Source organism: Lissotriton helveticus, chromosome 8 (genome assembly GCF_964261635.1).
Source record: "Lissotriton helveticus chromosome 8, aLisHel1.1, whole genome shotgun sequence".
NCBI classification, from domain to species: Eukaryota; Metazoa; Chordata; class Amphibia; order Caudata; family Salamandridae; genus Lissotriton; species Lissotriton helveticus.
The window spans coordinates 1,359,538,635-1,359,552,367 of record NC_136069.1 but is presented as its reverse complement, the minus strand read 5'-3'; the positions used below and the strand labels follow the sequence as shown (position 1 = coordinate 1,359,552,367).

Genomic DNA, 13,733 nt, shown 5'->3' with positions numbered 1-13,733 from the left:
TTTGTCACTTGTTACGCCTACTGTATTCAATGCAATTATAATGTTTTCCTATATATACTATGTACTGTTAATGAGGCGTTGCAGCTGCCACTCGTGCCATTCTATTTCAGGCTGTTCCGATCCTGTCCCTCCCCTTGTGCCTGATTAAAGCCTGTTAAACTCAGATTCCCCGGATCCTGCCTCTTATTTATTGAGCTATCTGTTTTATTTAATGCATAGAAAAATAGTACCGGTAATTAATTATTTATTTACCACATAATGGCGCCCGAATAGGGACGAGCCCCTTCCCCACGCGCCGGCGATGTAACGCAGGCCCCCTGACCCTTCTACAGCCGTGACGGAACTCTACTGCGCACCGGCAGATATTTCTGCATCAAGTCTCCCTCAGGCCCACGGAGGAGACGGAGACTGCGGTCCGGCATCCAGACGAGGCGGTGAGGAATGCGGTTCGTCCCGACCAGAGCCCAAGCCGAGAGAGCAAGGTCCGAGGTATCCGGAGGCCCACCTGTTTCTGAAGTCCGAAGTTCGAAGCGCATGCGTAGTAACCAGACGTCGTAGCAGTCCAGTCCAGTCCGAGGCCTTCAGTTTCTGCTTCCCGGTGAGTACCGTTGCGGGGGAAGTATCTAGACAGGTTCATTAGTTTGTCCCTGGTCCGATGGGTTTGGGTACACAGATCCAGTCCGAAGTATTCACCTAGGTGGATACGGTATGACGTGTCTCTTTACGAGACCGGTATGTTCTGTACTGTTTTAGCGGTGCATCCAGTAATTCTAGTAAGTCCGTTCTCGAGAAATTCAAGTGTTATGTTTTCAGTGTATCAGGTAGTATTCTGTTCGAACTGTTATTAATGTATTTCTATGTCGTGGTATGAGTGATTTGTTTGCCATTTCATTACTGTGATTATTGTGTATTGTGTTTAGCCCAAGTACGACTCCAAAATGCCTCTGTTTTCGAAATTACGTCAGATAAAAACTAGAAAAGGGTTACTCGAAGAAGCAGTTCCTGTCCCTCCTAGGGACAGTCCTGGACACTTTATGTATCACAAGCATGGCTTAGATGCCATATTATATCTAGACTTATGGGCGGATTACACGAAGGATCTTGAAGAGAAATATAGATGGCCTGTATCAGGTACATGGGATGCCGAGTGCATCATGCGAGTAGAAGAAGCATTATGGAAAAGGAAAGCCAGACAGTCCCAGAAAGATGCCATAGAGTTATGGCGCAAAGAATCTCATAGAAGAACCGAAAAAGAATTCAGAAAAGCAGAATTAAGTAGGGAATCCTCAGAAAAAGCCCAAGAAATGGAACTTCTAGAAGAAGGTGAACGAGTTAGAGCAGAACAATCAGACAGACAGAGAAATGCCCTTATTAAAGGTATGCATCCTCTTCTTGCCGAGGGTTTGCCGAAGGCAACCCCGGAAGCACCCAGTAATTTACCGCCACCATTGGTCCCGATTAAGCTACGTCATAAACCGACTGCAGCTGAAATTTTTCTTTCGTCCTATTTGGACGATACAGTCCCAGAATATGCAAATCCTATTCCGCCTGCTCACCCTCAGCACCCTGTTAATAATGTAATTCCTGTTCCTCCAGCCACTGGTCCTAGGGATCCCGTTAATGTGCCAGTACCCCCGGACCAGTCCACACCGCGTGTTTTGCCAGTTACTTTACCAGCCCGTTCAGTATTAACTGACGATTCCAGTTCAGGAGCAGCGGGGGGAGGTGCTCCTACCACCCCGCCTCAAGTAAAACGAATGACGCTGAGAGACGCAGCGTTACAGCGTACGCCAAAAATAACTACATACGCAGACCTCAAGCGACACCTTACTGACTGCATATATGATTCAGTTCCAGGCGAAGATCACATGATTGTATATTCAGTGCGTTTAAGACGGGTTGCCAACTTTTTGGCCTCCCTGCCTGACATGAAAGATCATCTAGACAGAATATATCATTTTATCCGTACGGGGAGAATCCAGGAAGTATTCACGAAGCTATGGCACATAGAAAAGCCGAGATTCAAAATATGATTTTACAGTTCTTGATTAACTGCTTAATAAGAGAACAAGATTATCCTGATAAAGACAAAGACGAGATGAAAGCCCTGACTAGGTGGAGTGACAATATAGCCGAGGGAAAACATAAGACACAAGGTAGTGTAGAAAATATGTACAGGAAAATTCGTAAAGAAATTATAAGTATACACCAGAAAGAGGAAGCAAAAAGAGCAACCGAGAAAGAGAATGACTCTTCAAGTGAAGAGGTAGACAGCGAGAATCCCGACAGAATAGCGTATGTAGGTAGAACTAGATTTTACGACCGACATTCACGTCTGGATTACAAGAAAGTTTTTCCTCCTCCAGTACCAGAACAGTGTTCTCTTGAACAAGTATTCCAGGTTACTGATAAAATTCTGAAACTACGAATAGGTTATAGTGAACTTAGTACCATGCATGAACAAGAACTAGCCCGATCAGCCGTTCGATGGACTAGTGATTCTGCCACGTTTCCAGATGAAATAGTGGCCCAAACGTTTCTGAAACTGCCCCCAGCCGAGCAGCGTCTGGTGGGTATGTACATGATCCAGCACCTCATTACACTGTATGAGGATCAGCATTCTGATCCAGGTCCTTTGTATGATGTACTGAACGAGTTACTCCTAAACAGATGGAAAGGTCTAGGTACCGATTTAATTAGTGTCATTCTAGAACAGCGCCACAAATACAGAACGTTCCTGAATCCACATTTTGTTCCTGTTCCACCCCCAGAAAGAAAATCATTCTACATAGACAGACAGAATCCGTTGCGAGAAGTACATCCAGTTAAGGGAGAGGGGGGTGATCTAGAACGAGTATTTGTTTACACCCCTATCACGAAAATAGAACTTCTGGAAATGAAAAAGTTAATACCCTGTCACGATAAAGATCCAGCAGGGTTCCATCGTGAATTAAAAGACATGCTCCGTATGGGAGAATACACGTATCCTGATATCATTAAAATGTTAAAGGTCCTGTTGCCTGCGGGCATATATGAAAAACTCAAAGAAAAGGAATGGGAGGTGGGAGAGAAAAAGATAGATTGGACCGCATTAGAGACTGAAGATAACACACGAGTTCCAGGTACCGGTCTTGGGGATAAAGCTAAAGCATTGCCCGAATTGTTAATACAAGTCTTGCCAAGATTACTAGCCACGAAAAAGGAAGACTGGGATGCCATCTCAGCCTGTAAACAGAAACAAGACGAAGATACTAGTGAATTTTATTCTAGATTTGAGAAATGTTTCATTATTAATAGTGGTCTGAAAACAAGTAGTGAATCGTATCCACATCTTTTTGTTACCAAACTAGTTGAGAATTCAAGTCCACAAGTTAAAAATCGAGTACTGAAAGTCGAAAGTACCTGGCAAGCTAATACTCCGTCACAGATGCTCCAGATGCTACAATATCACCAGAACAGAATCAGGGAGGAGCAGGAACATGAAAGGAGACGTATGAAAGACACGAAAATGAAAGTACTAGTTGCACAGTCTGTTCCACAAGACAGTCAGAAGAGGGGTCCGAATCAGACTAGTCATCCTACAGCTCCCGTTAAAGGGACAAGCAATTACTGCAAACAGCCAGGTCATTACATAAACGAATGTGCAGTTCTGAAACATAACATAGCTACTGGTAAAACGAAAGAGAGACCACGTCCGCCTAGACAGGAACAAGTTTCACAGACTTCCCAGCCACCGCAGAACGCACAACAGACAGTTACAGTACCGCAGCCTATAGCTGCCACACAGCACGTTACCCAGCAGATGTACCAGTATGCACAGTCAGAGTATCCAGATTATCAGCCGTATTCATGAAACAGCCTAGAGAGGGAGGTTGGCTTGCCTCTCATGGAGATTCCTGTAGATCAAGAGGGTCCCTATGTACACAGTCAAGTATTAGGGAAAGACAGAAAGTTTCTGATTGATACAGGGGCAAGTAGGACTACCATCAGTCATGACGAGGTTCCAGGGGCTCCACTCTCAGGCTCTAGAAATGTTTCCCTTGGATTTTCAGGAAAGCCTATTGTTAATGAAATATCGAAACCAGTTACCCTAGAAGTTGGTCCATTGTCCCGAACTACAGACTTGTTACTTACGAAATCATGTCCAGAGAATGTATTAGGTATTAAGACTCTGAAAGAATTAGGAGCAGTCATATGCTGCTCCCCAGAAGGAGTGAGATTGTTTCTAAGAGACTTTAAAGGTCATTATGTGTTACGTGATTTTGATCCACGATTATTGAATGTACCACAGCATTTATGGGCGCAAGGTCCAACAGATGTAGGTTGTATGCACATTACACCCTATCGTGTCACTCTGAAGCAAGGTGTTGTATTACCACGAATCCGACAGTACAAATTGCCACCTGAGGCTGTAGCAGCCTTATCGAAAATTATTGACGAGCACATTGCTCAAGGAGTGGTTGTAGAAACTGACTCCAATGTATGTAATTCTCCTATCATTCCGATTCTAAAACGTACTGATCCAAATGCACCTCCAGTTTATCGATTAGTGATTGACCTTCGAGAACTTAATAAATGTATCATACCCCAGTACCCAGTGGTTCCAGATATTTCTTCCCTATTGACTGCCATTGATTCCGAAGCCACGTTCTTTACTGTTATTGATCTCAAGAACGCATTCTTTAGTGTCCCCATTCACCCAGACAGCCAATTCCTTTTCGGATTCTGTTTAAATGGAAGAAGCTATAAATTCACACGAGCCCCTCAAGGTTTCACAGAAAGTCCTAGCATTTACAGTCAAGCACTTAAAAGACAACTAGACAATATTCACATGCCAACTGACACTGCTCTGCTCCAGTATGTCGATGATCTATTGATCACAGCCCGTTCTGAACGTGACTGCGAACGTGCGTCACTTACAGTCTTGTATTTTCTAGCCGAGATGGGGCACAAGGTGTCCCCTTCGAAACTGCAATTCTGTGTCCAGCAAGTGGTCTACCTTGGACACTTACTGTCCAAGTGGGGTAGGCAGTTGACACCAGACCGTATCCAGTTAATAGCACATCTTCCACAGCCCAAGACACAGAAGGAGGTACGAGCTTTTATCGGCCTCACTTCTTATTGCAGACAATGGATTCCTCAGTACGCATATCTAGCCAAGCCACTGATACAGTTAACGACACAGGAGGCAGCCGCATCGACTGTCCTCCCTTGGACCCAGGAACATACACTTGTTTTTAATGAGTTAAAGAAAGCTTTATGCCAAGCACCTGTTCTAGCAACACCAAACTACAGTAAGCCTTTTACACTTTTTGTCACTGAACGTGATGGTACTGCATTATCTGTTCTCACACAAGATCAAGCAGGACAATACAAGCCCTGTGCTTATATCTCTAGCACATTAGATCCGGTGGCCCAGGCTCTGCCTGCGTGCCTCAAGTCCGTTGCAGCCACAGCTCTAGCTATCAGACAGAGTGATTCCATAGTGTTAGGACACTCCCTGACAGTACAAGTTCCACACTCCGTGGAAGTTCTTTTAAACCGAACACAGACACAGCACTTGACAATTGCACGTTTAACAGGATATGAACTGATATTGTTTCAGCCACACATAGAAATCAGACGCTGCAACATTTTAAATCCTGCTACACTGTTACCCTCAGTTATTTCGAATCCTGCCACACATGACTGTGTGGAAGTTGTTAACACCATGACAAAGCCAAGACAAGACTTGACAGACATTGCATTACCTGATCCCGACCTGACACTTTATGTGGATGGTTCATGTATGAGGACAAGTACAGGAGAACTAGTAGCCGCGTATGCAGTGACTACTGACACTGAAGTTATAGAAACACATCGTATTGACACCCTGTCTGCTCAAGCAGCAGAGCTCGTCGCTCTGACTCAAGCCTGCATACGAGCTAAGAACCTGAAAGTAAATATATACACAGATTCACGTTATGCATTCGGAGTCGTACACGACTTTGGAGTACTCTGGCAAGAAAGAGGTTTTATGACTTCTCATGGAACCAAGATTCAGCATGGCCCCCTCATTCAAGCTCTGTTAGATGCAATACATTTACCGACAGCTATCGCTATCATGAAGTGCAAGGCACATACGAAAGTCACTGACATCATTTCCCAGGGTAACGACCTGGCAGATCGAACAGCCAAGCTTACAGCTCAGACTCCAGACACTCCAGTTAACAAGACACAGACAGACGTCCCAGTTCAGACGACTTGTATGACAGTTAAGGACCTTACACAAGACGTACTGGATATACAGTTACATGCTACCCCAGACGAAATCAAGAAATGGTCTGAACAAGGAGGGGTCCAGACAGATCAGGGAGGGTTGACGAAGGGAAAAGCCACTTGGTTTCTCCCCGACTCTATGGTTCAAGTCATTATTAACACCGCACATAGTCCAGCACACTTAGGAGAAAAAGCCATGTTAGACAGTATTCAGAACCTTTGGTTTAACAAGCATTTACGAGCAGCAGCCAAGCAGAAAGTGCGTACCTGCATGATCTGTTGTCAGTTCAATCCAGGTAAAGGTGTTCCGGTGGAACAAGGTGGATTCCATCCTCCTGACCACCCTTTTGAAGTCCTCCAGATGGATTATATTCAGATGGATCGATGTCGAGGTTTCAAGTATGTCCTCGTAGTTGTATGCGCTTTGTCCAGATGGACAGAAGCATATCCAGTTCCAGATTACACTGCTGCGACCACTGCCAGGCAGTTGGTTCGTGAGTTTTTCCCCCGCTATGGATTACCAAGGGTCGTGTATTCAGATAACGGCCAGCCATTCTCCTCCGAACTCATGAAACAAGTATCTCTTCTGTTAGGGTACCAGTGGAAGTTCCATTGTGTACGACATCCTGAAGCAGCTGGTCTCGTAGAGAGACATAATCAGACCCTGAAAATCCGCATTGCCAAAGTATGCGCAGAGAAAGGCGTAGATTGGATGGTAGCACTGCCAGTCGCCCTTTTTTATATGAGAATGGTCGCTCACTCCCGTTCAGGTCTGTCTCCTTATGAGGTAGTTTTCGGTCGTCCCCCAAACATGTGGGGTACACCTAGACCACGTACAATTACAGATGATGACAGTAATATGCTGACAGATTACCTGGCTTCCTTGATGTCTGCACTACTCTCTTGTCGTTCACAGGTCGCCGCTGCTTTTCCAGACAACACCCAAGTGAAACCGCACAAGGTCATACCAGGCGACCTAGTTTTGGTTCGAAATTTTGATCGTTCAAGTCCGCTGGAGCCCCGCTGGAAAGAACCAAGACTCGTTCTGCTTACAACAAGGACGGCAATCAAGGTCGAAGGTCGTAAGGGGTGGTTGCACTCCAGTCATGTGAAGCGATTTCATGGACTCAGACCAAAAACATTTTTCAAGGACTGCCCCGTTCTCAAGGACTGCCCAGACACTGAATCTAAACTTCCCCTGTTAGAGAAAACTCCGCAGCAGGAGTATAAAGAAAAACTGAGGTCTAGTAAGTCAGCCAGTTTAATTGTCTAAGTCCCTCTCGGGTGAAACGGTTAGACAGGTTCCTGACATGTATGAGATAGACCCGCATAGTGAGAGAGTTAGTCGAAACTCTAAGAGAATACGTTATCAAAAGAATCTTCGAAGTCGATGCATTATTACTCTATTACTTTTGTTATTTCTGAGTTTTACGATTACAGGCATAAGTTATGTTTTATATATATATTTTCCTCCTGTTGATTCACATGTACATATGTTTTCTAATGTTACAGTAGAGCACACATTTAGTGAACTACCTCCTCACGAGTTATCCTATCGTCTTGCCATGCGCAACAATACTTTTATCCGTATGTTACACTATTCACACCAGACCAGCAATGCCACTAATTGTTGGGTGTGTGGTCGACTTCCCCCTTTCCAGACACCGAAGGGAGTTCTGCCACTCTTTCCTTATCCGTTTTCACACAATGGTTCGTGTGGAGCATGGTCCACGTTAACGTCATCCTCAAACGATATGTCCCTTCTGAATAGAACATGTTTCCCAGACAAGGAAGGTCTTTCCCATAGAACCGGGTTAGATCTAGAAAATGAAGTATATGATTTAGGTAATTATTCCTCGAATTTCATGGTTTTGAATGTTCAGTCCGAGACTACTCCAGATTTGCCTGCTATTACAGTTCTACCAGTGAAAGGCGAATTATGTGTCAGAAAGAATGGTACAATACATGTGGGACATAGTGATTGTACTACTATGGTCGAGTATAGTGACAGTGGGAAATCTACTTTCAAAGCCTCACGTCATTCGTATTTTGTGTGTGGTCAGACCGCATATGTTCGTCTGCCCCTGGATTGGGATGGAACATGTTACATTGCCTTCCTACTGCCACCAGTTTTTCTAGCCCCATCCGATTATCACAGAAACACACATCTAGTACACGTTAGACATAGAAGGGAGACCGAGTCCCCAATTGTCGATCAAACTGAAACTGCATTAGAACAATATCAAGACTTCAATAAAGGTTTCTTTTTCTTCATAGGTCCTGTCCAGAATAGTAAGTTAATACGTAGGCTAACCAGAACCCTTGAAGCAGTAGTGAATGAGACTACTTCCGCTCTAGGTAACTTAACTGAAGAGCAATCTGCTATGAGATTTGTCGTGCTCCAAAATCGTCTCGTCCTTGACGTCATACTGGCCGATAGGGGAGGAGCTTGTAGAGTCATCGGATCTAGTTGCTGCATTTTCATTCCTAATAACGTACCGTCTGTTTATTCAGCTATAACCAGACTTCATAACATTGCCCATCAGTTACACCAGAATCCAGGCACCTGGACGTGGTCCGGTTGGCTCTGGAGTATAATATCTGCCTGGGGATGGAAAGTATTGTCATTCCTGGGTATAGTAGTAATGGTCATATTCAGTTGTTGCCTATGTTTACAATGTGGCCCTGCGATTTGCGGCTTGTGTGCTACATCTTGTATTCCTAGTCCAAAGTCCCGTTCCAAGACAATTCGAGACGAGCAAATGATGCTCTATGAACAGATAGATGGTATCATGAATATTGATGTTTCCTGATGGAAACGTAGGGCACAAGGAGGGAATGAGGAAAATTGAATTTTGCCTTGTCATATGTGCCTACGTGTTCCCCATCCTATGTTAATATGTGCATGATCGATATGCATATGTCCCCTATGATCGATTAAAGACGCAATTATAGTTGTGTCCAACGTTAGTATGCCAGTTTCCAGTTCTTGTGAAAGCAACGAGTATTAGGCCTATGTTGCCAACGTTTTACATTGTGCACGTTAATTCACCGCATTGTCCCCGTTTCTAGGCCTCAAAGGGCCTGAACACCAGATTCAAGCTCCAGTCTCCTGAATTCACTCCGAGGAGCGATGCAGCCCCCACCTGCATCCCTGACCCTTCACTTACTTCCTGCCGGGCAGCGCGGTGCCCGGCCTGGCTCTGCCTGCCTGTCTGCCAAGAATATGTTATGCCTCTAGTTATCAGTTCAGCTCTTCCTCTTCACATTCCTAAGCTAACGAACCGCATAAACAGCTTCAGCTATAGTCTAGTCTTTCTGTCTCCATGCAAGAGGATTACTGAATTAATATCCATAAAAGATTCATAGCACACGCAATACATGTAGAATATATGCATGCACCAGCCTTAGTGTCAAGTAGCCTTTACTCTGATAACTTTTAGATTCTATCAACATGTACTCCAAACACCAGATACCAGATATGCTATAGGTACATGTCGTCCTGACATCGCAGACTTTAGTCTCCTCTTCTAGTGCAGAAGTCAGAGCCCCCAGTTCTCCTTAGTTACACGTCATTGTCCGTTTGCGCGCACCACTAGGTTAAAGGTTCCAGCTGCCCAGGTAGCCCCCTCCATGTATCCACCCACTTTATGACACTTCTGTGACGTTCTCATCACATGTCTTTGTACACGCCTTCTTTTTACGCCCATGTATTCTTATCTTACGTTTGTCACTTGTTACGCCTACTGTATTCAATGCAATTATAATGTTTTCCTATATATACTATGTACTGTTAATGAGGCGTTGCAGCTGCCACTCGTGCCATTCTATTTCAGGCTGTTCCGATCCTGTCCCTCCCCTTGTGCCTGATTAAAGCCTGTTAAACTCAGATTCCCCGGATCCTGCCTCTTATTTATTGAGCTATCTGTTTTATTTAATGCATAGAAAAATAGTACCGGTAATTAATTATTTATTTACCACATGTGTTACAATGCACTGCTCCTGCCTAAACCTAAAACGTAGGGAAACATTTTCATTGAACATCATGGAAAGCTGACCCACAGAAGATGCGTCAGCAGTAGACTAGACTGCACCATAGCTCTTCCCATATTCTTTTCACAGCATCAAATCTGATTCAGTAGACCTGATGCTGACCCACTTCTCTCCATGTTGAACTCTCTTTGACTACAGCCTACAGCCTTGGCCGATTGAAGGGTTACCACTTCCAGAAAAGTGTCTTGTTCCAAAGGTTTAAGCCTTCACTAAGCCTGACACTCAGCCACATCTAATCAATGTCAATAACTTCCTGGGCTCAAATTCCAGACTTTTCCCAGAGATTTCCATACCCGTATTAATGGCGTCATCAAGACCTCATCCTTATTCAAACCTGTCTTTGGATCTAACCTGCAGCCCTGCCCGTACTACCACTCGACCATTTGGAAAATGTAGAAGGTAACTTGCTGATGGGACTAACTTTGCCCCTGTATTTGACCCGCTCTCAATTGCTGTTGGCCTCAAACCTCACACTTGTCCCGGTTGCGCGTGAACTGTTGCCCATAGTCGGCTCTTTCCACTTTTTGCTGCTATTTTTAACTTCCAAAAATCATATCTCTGGTTCCACTTTTTTAATTTTGCTGTTTCGGTGTCATTTTATTCATTATAATATCTCAATTTGTATACATTGAAGTGGGATTTTATTGTATTTTTGGCTTTTAACTGTTGTGGTACTTCTAAATGTGTTACACATTTTTTTGAGTTAAGCCTTTCTGCTCTGTGTCATCAGTTACCAAGGGTTCAGCTCAGGTTTAAATTACTGAAAACTTTATTGAACCTAACAAGAATAGTGACATTATTCCTTGCAGTTGAATGCCATCAACATTCTCTCACAATGCCTCTCCCAGGTAAATCCCTGATTGTCCTTTGGGACACCTTCCCCTTAGTGAATCCTGTGAGGCAACCTCAGGTGCTGCAGGCAGCAGTCGAGGGGACCATTGCGTGTGCCTCATGATGTTCTCACAAATGGGAAGCATTTGAAAAATAATGCACTGATTTCTCTAATCAACATGGACTACCTCAACAAAAAAGTTTCCCATTTGGAAATGCAACCACAGGAATGGTGGTCTGCTGTTCCCTGAAAGCTACTTGCATGGTTTGCTAGAATCTTTACCCTGCCTGTTTTGCTGGATTAAAAAATCTGTGCACTTTATTTCTGCTAAAGAGTAGTAGAGTAGTATAGTGCCAGTGCTTCCCTTTCAAACATGGTTAATTTGATTAGTTCTAATTGGCTTATCTATCATATATATATATATATATATATATATATTCACTGAAAAAACCATAGGTTATAGACCATATATAGTTAGGAATTAGCATTTACAAAACCTTATTTTACTCACACAAAACCATTGAAATTCGCATATATAGTTAGTTGCACTAACTATATATCGCGCACCCGCAATCCACTGCTGATAATGTCACATATTACATCATTCATGACATGGTCAGTGACATCACTGATGACATCACTGATGACATCTCAAATGACATCACTGATGACATCACTGATGACATCTCAAATGACATCACTGATGACATCTCATTTGACATTACTGATCACATCACTGATGATATCTCATTTGACATTACTGATCACATCACTGTTGACATCATTCATGTGATAATACGATGAACCTCTTCAGACTCTAATATAACCTTAGATACACTCAGTGTAAACAGGCACTCACAGACTGTCACTCATCCATGGAGTTACTCACACACCTAGTCAGTCATGCAAAGAATCAATCACACCTCCATTTCCTCAACTATACAGTTATACACACCTTACTTATTCAAACATATACTAACACATATTTACTCTCTTATACAATCCCTGATACAAGTTCACAATGATCCATACAGCCACTCACGCATTCACTGGCTCTTATGCACAGTTATTTATATATGTCAACTCTCACATGTACTGTGTTTTACATATGTACTTACTTTGACATGTAGCACTGAGATATCCATTCACTCACCAATACACTCATGCACACAGTCAACCGCCCATACAGCTGTTTCCACATGCACTTTTGAACCCATACATCTAGTGAATCAACTGCTCACACATCTATGCACAGAGTCAGTGATGTCATCAGTGATGTCATTTGAGATGTCATCAGTGATGTCACTGACCATGTCATGAATGATGTAATATGTGACATGATCAGCAGTGGATTGCGGGTGCGCGATATATAGTTAGTGCAACTAACTATATATGCGAATTTCAATGGTTTTGTGTGAGTAAAATAAGGTTTTGTAAATGCTAATTCCTAACTATATATGGTCTATAACCTATGGTTTTTTCAGTGAATTTCAATGTTTTTTTAATAGCAAATATCAAAAGCTGTAAAATGTATTCTTCTTTTAAAGGAAAAATATATTTTATATGTATTTAATATAATTTTTTTATGTATATACATTTTTTGAGGGAACGAATGTATCAACTATCATGCTGAAGAAGAGTGTGAGGAAAAAAAAACAAAGAGGAGGACTAAGAGGAAAGAACAATCAGTTCAAAAATACAATTGCTTTAAAGCATGAAGTACTTTTCCACACATTTACATTTAAATAACCCATATTAGAACATACAAAATATCTACAGAGGAGACGGTGTACATTGAATTTTAGACTCTTCATTGGTACCTACATGTTGGTACTTACATCACCCACACAACACAACAGCTCTATTCAGAGCTACCCTACCTCAAAGCACTCTAAAATATTATTTTACTATTTCCCTTGGTTTTCCCCTTGTTACGCTTTCCGGAACGCTACCCGGTGCGCGGACCGGGCGCTAACCGTGCGAAAATGTGGAAAAAAAAGGTGTTTTTTTTTACATATATGGGCCTCCTCAGCCACCCTCAGAAAACCTAGGGGGTCAGGATATGTCTCCCGTGCCCCCTTATACCCATTCCCAACATTGTTTATCCTCCATCTTGTGACTAAATTCATCCGAAACACAAGATGGCGGACTCCCGTTACGCTACCGGTGAGCTACCCGGTTTGCGTACCGGTTATCGCTTCCACTGCGAAAAATCGAAAAAAAAATTATTTAATTTTTTTGCCCCGCGGGGCCCTTTAATAGCCCCCACATCAATCCTAGGGGGTCAGGAGGGGTCTACCTTGCCCCCTTTCATTCATTTCCCCCTTCGTTTATTTCCACCTCTTGTCTCTCGATCCTACCGAGAGACAAGATGGCGGCCGCTCCGGACTGTTTAGAATGTTGACAGTCACCGGAGAGCCAATCCGCTTCTCTTCGCGAAGTTCCGTTACGCGTCTGGTACGCGAACCGGGGCGCTAACCGGGACGCTGTCACAGATATATATATTTTTTTGAACGTTAATTTATCAAAATCCACTGGAGCACATATCTTGAGACCTAGCAAAGGCACATCGGGCAAACAGTCTCTACAA

General features: G+C 43.3%; 1 protein-coding gene across 2 annotated transcripts in view; it reads left to right on the top strand.

Annotated features, from left to right (window-relative positions):
* Window positions 1–13,733, top strand: part of CADM2 (cell adhesion molecule 2) — a 1,787,353-nt gene that overhangs the window by 385,295 nt on the left and 1,388,325 nt on the right. The gene's annotated exons all lie outside the window — the stretch shown is intronic.